This window comes from Acomys minous (genome assembly GCF_964271855.1).
Source record: "Acomys minous genome assembly, chromosome: 5".
NCBI lineage: Eukaryota > Metazoa > Chordata > Mammalia > Rodentia > Muridae > Acomys > Acomys minous.
Genome location: NC_140494.1, coordinates 77,176,727 through 77,186,415, shown reverse-complemented (window position 1 = coordinate 77,186,415; position 9,689 = coordinate 77,176,727). Strand labels below are relative to the sequence as shown.

Genomic DNA, 9,689 nt, shown 5'->3' with positions numbered 1-9,689 from the left:
GCCTGCTGGGAAAACCAACAGACATACTTTGGACTTGTTTGTGTGGATAACTGGTTGGCTCAAAGGGTTCCAAATCCCAACCATGAATTTTTCCTTCTGAACCTATCATTAGGTCTGATTTTGTGCCAAACCAACTCTGAAGCAAGACTTTGTAACCAGGCCTGTTCATTCATTATTATTTTTAGGGCAGATCTGTTTCTCATTGACTGAGGCCCAGTGGGCCCTTCCTTTGCTTTGTCACACTCAGGACAGGCGGCTTGGCAGCCCTCCAAAGACCAAGCTTGCCCAGAGGTGCCTTCCCCTGCCTCTCCTGACTGGCCTGTACCGGCCTGAGCAAAAGCTGCCTTTGTTCTGTCCCAGTGGGTTTTTTTTTTTTTCCTTGGGCTTGGATGGCTCAGCAGAAGTTATGGGATGCTCTGCAGGGTAGAAGCCCCGAGCTGCACAGTTTACATTGGAAGCGGAGTACACTGTTCTAGGATGGCGGAGTGGGTGGGATGGGTCACACACAAGTCAGTGCTGTCTGCTTCTTAAGCTAGGAGCCCGTCGTCCACAGTTTCTCTAGTGCGGATAGGAGCAAACGAGGAGAGGGAGGTGGCAAAAGTAAAAGAGACAACTGCTTGTCTTCTTCCTCAGCCTGTAAAGCCACCCTCAGGCATCATGGGAAAAAAAATGAGAGACAACAAAGGAAAACAAAAGAAAGTGATATTTATATCAGGCTAAACAGGGCTACCCATCTCCTTCCTCCCCCCCCCCCAACCCCCGTCCTGGCTTTCCCCAGCCTGGTAACCTGTTTCATAAGCCACAGGTGAGTGTGGGACTTGTTTTTTTTTTTTTAAAGATTTATTTATTATTATGTATACAGTGTTCTGCCTGCATGTACACCTGAATGCCAGAAGGCATCAGATCACATTATAGATGGTTGTGAGCCACCCTGTGTTTGCTGGGAATTGAACTCAGAACCTCTGGAGGAGCAGTCAGTGTCCTTAACCTCTGAGCCATCTTTCCAGCCCCTGGGACTTGTGTTTTTAATGCCTGGCTTCATTCAATCAGCACGGCGATCTCCACTTCCGCCCCCGTGGTCATGCATTCTTCTCATGGCTGCACAGTGTTTGGCTGTACACTCAGACCATGTTTTCCTCATGCCCTCATCAGTCACTGACCACTGAAGCTGCTTCCATCTCTTCTTGGACACTGTGATTGGCAACCTCAGGAGCACAGAGCCTGACTTCCTGTCCTTTACTGTATGCTCATATTGATCTTGTACAGTGTATATGCTAATTCAGACACCGCAGGCTATTCCATCAATGTGCTCAATTTTCTATCCAATTTAAAATGTAAAAAGATAGTAATAAGGCTGGAGAGATGGCTCAGTGATCAAGAGCACTAACTGTCCTTCCCAAGGACCTAGGTTTGATTCCCAGCACCCCCATAGTGGCTGGCTCACGACCATCTGTATATAACCCCAGTCCCAAAGGATCCGACACCCTCTCCGAGATGTCACAAACATATATGCAGGCAAAACACCCATACACATAAAATAATGATAATAATGATGATGATGATGAAGTAATCAAATTGAGAAGGTAGGAAACTAAAGAGTGGAGTTGGGGCTCCTTTGATAATCCAGATAAGTCACATGAGGCGAGACAGACTTACTCACTTTTCAGTTTACTCTGTGTGTATATGTGTGTGTGTGTGTGTGTGTGTGTGTGTGTGTGTGTGTGTGTGTTTTCGGTGCTGCTTTGGGCTTGCTTTCTCCTCAGGGTTTCCTCTTTTCTCTGAATCCTACCCTCCAAAAACCTCTGCAGTGCTGCCTGCATCCTCCTTTCTCACAATTCCCGGGGAGTTCCCTCCAAGCCTGTGTGTCTTCCTAGGCTCAGTTCTCAAGGCTGCTGACTTCCTTGGGATGAACAAATACATGCACGCGCGCTCACGCGTGCCCAGCACCTCACACAGACAGCAAGCTTAGTGAAGATGGAGAAAGGCGCTCATCTCAGCACAGTCTCAGGTTGCTATCTGGTGTGGGTTGGGGTGGGGGATAGGGCTCTCTCTCCCATCTGGCGAGGGGTCTGTCTTCCCATGTCCTTCACTGCGAAGTCAGCTGTTACCTCCTTTCTCCTCTGACCCTCTAGCTTGCCCCTGAGACCAGGTGTTCATATACTTAAGGTAATACTCGATAAATTAGAAGGCGCTTTTCTAACCCTCACGTTGTAGAAGCCTTCCCAACAATCCCATGAAATTCATATTGGAATTCAGGCAGTGCCTGGTAGCATTAGCCCTTAAGTCTAGCTGCTGGTTTCACTGCACGTCCAGGTCCTTCTACCTCTCAGGGACAGCCAGTAACTTCTGCAGAATGAGGAAGCTGTGTCTCTGAAGGTAATGGAGTTCTGGTAAGAAGACCCGAGGGTGCGGACGGACGCCAGGGCGGGCGGCAATGCAAATCTGGCAGGAAATGTCTTGGTTGAAAGCGCCCGCATTTTTTCTTTCTCAGGCTCAATATTTGCCTGTTTCCTTTCATTTTTTTTTTCCTCCTCCACCAACCGTAGCTTCTGACCACAGCTGCTCCTCATAGACTCATTTCCTCATTCTCTGCCCAGCTTTTCTCTGCGTCTGTGATATTTCGGGCAGTGGCACTTCCGGTTGGTTCCTCAGCTTCCCTAACCAGGTCCCAGGGACAATGGTCTCATCTGGAGCCCTGGAGAATTCTAGCAACAGAAGGCTCAAGGGCCGTCCTCCACAACAGGTAGGGTTCCTGTTTTTCACTGACACTCTCACCCCAGGCTGACTAAAACCACATGTTTTCTGCTCATACGGACGTCACTGAGTTTCGAGTCCCCAGTACAGAGAAACTCTCAGGCGGAAGCTGGATTTAGTGGTGACCCCCGCTAATTGTCTCTTCTCTTTTATGTTCTTTCCACACATGGCCTCCAGAACGCCATGGCCTCTGGTTTTCCCTGAATACCGTTGGCAGATCCATCACAGGCTCCTTGGAAACAGCCTCTGCTTCTTATTGGAGGACTGCAGGCCGAGCTCTTTGCTTTCCTTTCTCCTTTAACTAGACCCACTGCTTCGAGGATCCCAGCCACATTGACGCCTGCCTGAAGCACACCACCAGTATGGCGAGACCGCTCACAATAATTTCTCTATATTACATTGGAGCTAGCACTTCCGCTTTGGTGTTGGATGGACACATCGAGCTTTCCTGTGTCCTGCAGGGGCTCCTAATCTGTTTTTATAATCCTGCTGACCTCTACGGTTCTCCATGCCATGGCTGCTAGCTCTGCTTTCCCATGGCTGAGACCCATCAGGGATGCCTTTCTCTAACTCACATGCAATCCTTGGCTCAGCCTTAAAACAAATCCTGAAGCTGCCACTTCTTACCTCGGCCCAGGCTCTGAAGAGCAAGTGTTCACGTTGTATTTTATGTTTTTTCTCCCACTCACTTCTCTCTCTCTCCTAGCGCCCATGAGCCCATCTTCTATGGTTTACATCTGACACATCTGTCAGAGTGCTTGCTTTAAAACTCACGTTGAATCGGGAATGTCTCCACTCCCTTCAGTCCTGATGACAGCCCCTGATGATTCGACCCAGAATAAGAGTCAGAATCCTTCTCGTGTGTACTGAACTGACTGCACGGTGGTTGCAAGCTCTCCTTTAAAAAGCAACTGTACAGCCCGTCTCCCCTGGAGGCAGGCTCTATTTCCTGATCCCTGAAATCTGGCCCTGTGGTTTGTTTTGGCCTGCAGAATGCAACTTAACTGGCAATGTGTCCCTTCTGAGCCTGGCCTCTCTGGGAACCCAGCTGTAGCCATCTAAACAAGCCTAAGCTGGCTGCAGGATGATGAGAGACATCACCTTCTGTGTTTCTACTTTTCTCATTGTATAACAAAATGCCTGGGAAAGCAGCTTCAGGAAGGAAGGCTCATTTTTAGCTCACAGTTCAAGGACACTGTCCATCGTGCTGGGGAAGGCATGGGGAGCAAGAGAGCTGTGGCTGTGGCAGCAGGGGTGTGAGGTCACATGAGTCTACAGTGAGGAAGCTGTTGCTCGGCCTTTCATCCTGCCGAGAACTATGTCTATGGAATAGTGCTGCCTTTATTCGAGACGGGTCTTCCTTCCTCAGTTACACCTCTTTGGAAAGACCCTCACAGACATGTGTGTTTCCTAGGTGATTCCAAATTCCATCAAGCTGCCATGAGATCAGCCAGTATACCTCTGCCCTCAACAGCTGGACAGAGTAATGTGGCCATCGCAGACCAGCCGGCCTCAGTTGACCCTCTGAGCTCAGCTGAACCATAGCCTCCCAGGCAAAGATGCGTGATGATTAAGTCGTCCGATGTCCAACTGTTTTATGCAACACCAAGTCCTTCTGTGACCTACAGCTTCCCTTACAACTCTGACCTCATTTTCTACCACTGTGTGCAAACCTCGGTCACGGTGTATGGTCCAGCCGCAGGTCCTGTGCCTGAAAATTTTATCCATCTAGATCCCCACGGCTGCTCTGCTCACTTCCACTGACACTTACCTTAGATGATGCCACAAGAGTGACACTTCAATTATGGTATTGTTACGTATCGTTATAAAATGCTTAGGGTTTTCTGTGCGTTAGCTCTCACGGTTCTCACAGCATTCCCCTTGGGGGGCCCACTGAGGTTCCCAGGGGAGATGTACACAGTCAACACATCCATCCGGGAAGAGGTGGAGCTGGGAGAGGGAACTCAGAACCCTATCTGACTTGAAATTCTATGCCCTTTCCCACACACCGGGGAAGATTTATGTGCCGAAAGCATTGTTTAAAACGGTCCGGATTGTTTCACTGACAAAAGGGAGGTTTTTATTGGGCAAAGAATGGTGGGCTCGAAGGATTCCCAGGGGCAGGACTGGAAGAGGGGTGGGTGGGGTCTGAGAGGTGCAGCAGGGCTGGCTAGAGTTGAGAGCTGGGGGCCAGGCACTACCTAGGGTCCTGAGCAGGGCCCATTGCTCCTCGCTGCTCAATAAACAGTTGATAAATAAGTAGAAAGATGAAAGAGTTTCAAATTCATGAGCAGAAAAAAAAAAAGAAAACATTTCAGAAACTATTAAAAAAAAAACACCTAGTCATTTCTAAGACCGTAAACATTATTTGTTGTGTGAGCATGGTGTGAGTACAGGGGAGGAGAGAAGTGAGTGCCACGGTGCACATGGGGCGGGAAGTGGGGGGGCTGGGGGGTGGGGGAGGGTAAGGGCAACTCCTCAGGCCCCCCTCCTCTGCCTGTCACAGGTCCCTGGTCTGTGTCAACCATCTCTCCCGCTTCTCAGTGGCATTTTGGGCACAGGCTGTGGTTGGTCGTTTAGGGTTGTAAGGAAAATCTGTCTTCTTTCAAGCTTCAGTTTCGACCTCACGTTCTCTCCTTTCCCCCGCGGTGTGCTGCTTGTGAAGGCAGGGCAAGCGGCAGCTCCAGGCTCTGAGGCGCTTTCTCATCTCCCCAGGCGCTAGCAGGAACAGGATCAGGAAACCGGAGATGGCGCGCCTGCCGTCTCAGGTGACTGGTTATGGCTTGGTGTCCGAGCATCCCAGGCTCCACCCGGGTTTGACTGAACTCCGTCTGCTTCTGGTAACTGTTATAGTGTAACCGGAAGGCGAGATGGGGCGGTGTGAATACTTCACCTTGGTGTGTCGTGCAGGACCCTGCAGAGAAGGAGCCCAGGCTCGCTGGCGGCCCTACAGGCTTTTGCTTCGTCTAGCTACTATGTCGTTTTTCCTCTAAGACATTGTTCTTCCAGAACAGCGTGGGGATTCCAAAGTTTCCATTCTCACACTCCAAAGCCCAAGGGGACTGACTACATGGGGGACCGCTTCCATATTCTTTCCAAGTACAGGAAGCCAGGGTCTCCTCTTCCTCTCTGAGACAGGCTCTCCACCAAGCCTTCCTCTTTTCAGAAATTTCGCAAAGAAGTGGTACCAGTCTCTGTGTTTATTTTCGTGTCAAAACTTCAGGGAAGACAGGGCAGACCCTTCCAAGAACTGCCTCACCATGCCTTTTTTCAATATGGACCTGCGGATTCTGTGTGCTGTCAAGAATCTGTGAGGTACTCCACTGCCTATGAGGGATTCTGCCCTTGGCTTGGGCAGGCATGTGGCGCACCTGTCTGCCATTTCCGGTGACTTACCACAATGTCACACAATGTCACAGACTGCAGCTGTATCCTAACCCTTGCTCGCCTTCTCTTCCCTCAACTCTCCTTGTGAAGAGATTGAGGAGGTGAGGAGGCATAGACCTAGTGGTTGACACTTCTAGGCTACTTTTTCTGCTGCCTCTTAAGAAATTGGGGCTGGAGAGATGGCTCAGTGGTTAAGAGCACTGACTGCTCTTCCAGAGGACCAGGGTTCAATTCCCAGCACCCACATGGCAGCTCACAACTGTCTGTAACTCCAAGATCTCACACCCTCACACAGATATACATGCAGGCAAAACACCAATGCACATAAAATGAAAATAAATAAATTATTAAAAAAAAAAAAAGAAAGTTGGGCATCAGCGCAGGGGGCCAAATGTCTGCAATGAACAGAAGAATGCTCCTTGTGGTCAAATTTACTTTGGTGCAATTTATACTTTTTCCTGTACTTATGCATGTATGTATTGTACATGTGTGTGTTTTGGTGTGTGTGTGCACACGCATGTGCTCACCTATTTGATGGCACACATGTGGAAGTCAGAGGGAAACTTATAGGAGTCGGTTCTCTCCTTCCACTACATGGGCCCTGAGGATGAAATTCAAGTTGTCAGGGCCCATGTAGTGCATAAGTACAGGAAACACACAGAGGAACACAAGCGTGTGTGAGAAGAGGGAGAGAGAGGAAACGCGAATGGTTACATATGTGTAGGCTTGACAAAAATGTCTCACCCAAAAATATCTTATTGGCTTCCCAGCTACCTAATTGTTTGAACCATTGGTGCATTCATCCTTCATGTTCAAAATAATTTTCTAAAAAACTTACAAGCATAGAAATCAGAAATTTGAATTCATGCCTCCATTCTCTCATGAAGAATTATTAAATCTGTCTGACTCACTCATGCCCCTGGCTTCTCCTAAGCCTGCTTGATAAATAAATATGCACAGCAGTGATGATGTGCTGGTGCAAACGCTCCCTCCGAGAGGAGATGGTTTATGGCTTTTTTTCGTGTTTTCATGGCCGGAACCTGATCTTTCTCTTGATTTACTTGTTTTTGATTTTTTTTTTTAAACTTTGGAGAAATGCCCAATAGAGGCGGCTGTTTGTCATTTAAATAAAGAGTGAATGTCTGTAAATGCAGAGATGGTATCTATAAAGGTCTTGTTGTCCCTAAAGGACATTTGTTTTATCCTTTGTCACAGCAGAGAAAAAAGAAATTTAATAACCAGGGAGATATCTTGAAAGGAACAAATTGTTCTTATCATAAGGCTGTGGGCAGAAGCCAAGTGACTTATGCTTAGTAAGCATGGAAAAAAATCAGAGTATTCAAATGAGATATTTACACACAAGAATGAATATTTGTAGCATGAGAATACAGTACCAAAAAAAAGAAGAAAGAAAAGAAAAGAAAAGAAAAAATAAAAAAATAAAAGACAAAACAAGGGCTGGAGAGACGCTTCAGCAGTTAAGAGCACTTGCTGCTCTCACAGAGGCCCTGAGCTTGGTTCTAAGCACCCACCTGCATCAGTTGGTCCACAGCCACCTGTAACTCCTGTTCCCAGGGGGTTTGACTTCCTCTTCCAGTCTCCACAGGGACCTACACACACTCACAGACACAGACATGTACATAAATAAAAACAAAAATACATCTTTAAAAAAGAAAAGAGAAAAGAAGTGACCAACTTTGCATGTATGACCCCCAGAGGACAGAGCTGGTCCTTGCTGGGCTCGCTGAAGTCCCAGGAAGGCCTTCAGGCCCCTCCCCCTCCCTAGAGTCAGCTTCTGGGGTGTATGTTACACTTATCTTTTCAAGGGCTTTGGGGAAAGCTATGTACAATAACACCTGACACCTGTTCTGCGTGAACTTACCTCATTTGCTGTTCCACAAGCTGCCTGATAGTTTCAGTTTGCATGGATGAGGCTTGCCCATGTAGGTTCACATGACCGGCCCCAGACAGATTCAAAGGCACAGCGATGTGTTCCATCGTCAACTTTTGCCACTCTATTCAATGTGAGTTGCGAGCACCACTGTCCATGCCTTCGGATGCGCACGGGCAGGGTTCCTGTGTGCTTTGATGCGCATAGTGGAATACATCATCTTCAGAGCATCTCCTGTGTGCTTTGATCCGTGCAGTGGAATACATCATCTTCAGAGCATCTTAACTTCACTAGGGGATCCTGGATGATGTCTCAGGCTCCGGTGACCCAGCCTCCTCCCAATGGTGGACAGGCATCGCCGGTGTCTCTTGATGTACCAGCTATGTCCTAATGAGAGTGACCAGCCATTCATGTTTACTTCCCGCCCATTTCCCGTTCTGTGTACATCCCCGGGTCTCACTGTGTTATCTGCTTCACTCTGCTACGAGGAGCTCGGGTATCTGTGTGTCTTTGATGACCAGAGATCCTTGTGGGTATATTCTAGTTTGTAGACTCTTTTTTCACTTTTAAAAAGTTACTTTATTTTTATTAATGTGTGTGTGTGTGTGTGTGTGTGTGTGTGTGTGTGTGTGTGTGTGTGTGTGTTGTATAGTTACTCATAGAAGCTGGAAGCCGGGGTTGCAGTTCTTGTGGGCTTCTTGACAGGGGTGGGAAACTATTTTCAGTTCTCTGTAAAAGTATCTTAACTCAAGCCATCTCTCCAGCCCCTTCACTTTCTTTCTGTTGCCCTTTTCCAAACAGGGAAGATATTCTCCCTTTTAAGTTGATTATAATCGAATTTATCAATCTTCCATTAATGCAATATTAGAAATTCTACAGAGACCTGAAATCCTAGGATGTTCTATATATCCAACATTTTATATTTTGTCTTTGACCTTTATGTGTTTTCACTAAGCCCGCGTGTGTGTGTGTGTGTGTGTGTGTGTGTGTGTGTGTGTCTGTGTCTGTGTGTGTCTGTGTGTGATGGGTGGAGAGACTGCCTTAGTCAGGATTTCTCTTGCTGTGATGAAACACCATGTCCAAAGCAACCTGGGAAGAAAGACTTTATTTGGCTTACACGTCCACATCACTGTTCATAATCAGAGGAAATCAGGACAAGAACTCAAACAGGGCAGGAACCTGGAGGCAGGAGCTGATGCAGAGGCTAGGAAGAGGTGCTGCTTACTGGCTTGCTCCCTTCTTGCTTGCCTTCTTATAGAACCCAGGACCACCAGCCTAATCCCCCACAGTGGGCTGGGCTCTCCCTCATCAATCACTAATTATGAAAATGCTCTAAGGCTTGGGTACAGCCCAAACAGATGGAGGCATTTTCTCAACTGAGGCTCCCTCCTCTCAGACAGCTCCAGCTGTGTCAGGGTGATAGCACACCAGCGAGCACTTGGACAAACGCTTTAGTTCGTGCTTTCGTAAGCTTAGGTTCCCAGTACTCAGCTCTTGCTTCTGGGCCCACAGGAAGGCAGAACGACACGGTGGCAAGAGTTTGTAAAGGAAGAGGCCCTGGGAGACAGTAAACAGAGAGCAAGGAAAGAGTGGGGAACCAGGCTTAGCCTCCAAAGCATGGCCCTAGTGACCCTCTCCCTCAAATTAAGCTTCACTT

General features: G+C 47.9%; 1 long non-coding RNA gene across 1 annotated transcript; it reads left to right on the top strand.

The window, feature by feature from the left end:
* The first annotated feature begins 2,211 nt into the window (after positions 1-2,211).
* LOC311597652 lies at positions 2,212-3,850 on the top strand. The gene is made up of 3 exons (XR_014779305.1): positions 2,212-2,390; positions 2,598-2,743; positions 2,932-3,850. It is a non-coding gene; the product is annotated as an uncharacterized lncRNA (long non-coding RNA).
* Positions 3,851-9,689: the final 5,839 nt, after the last annotated feature.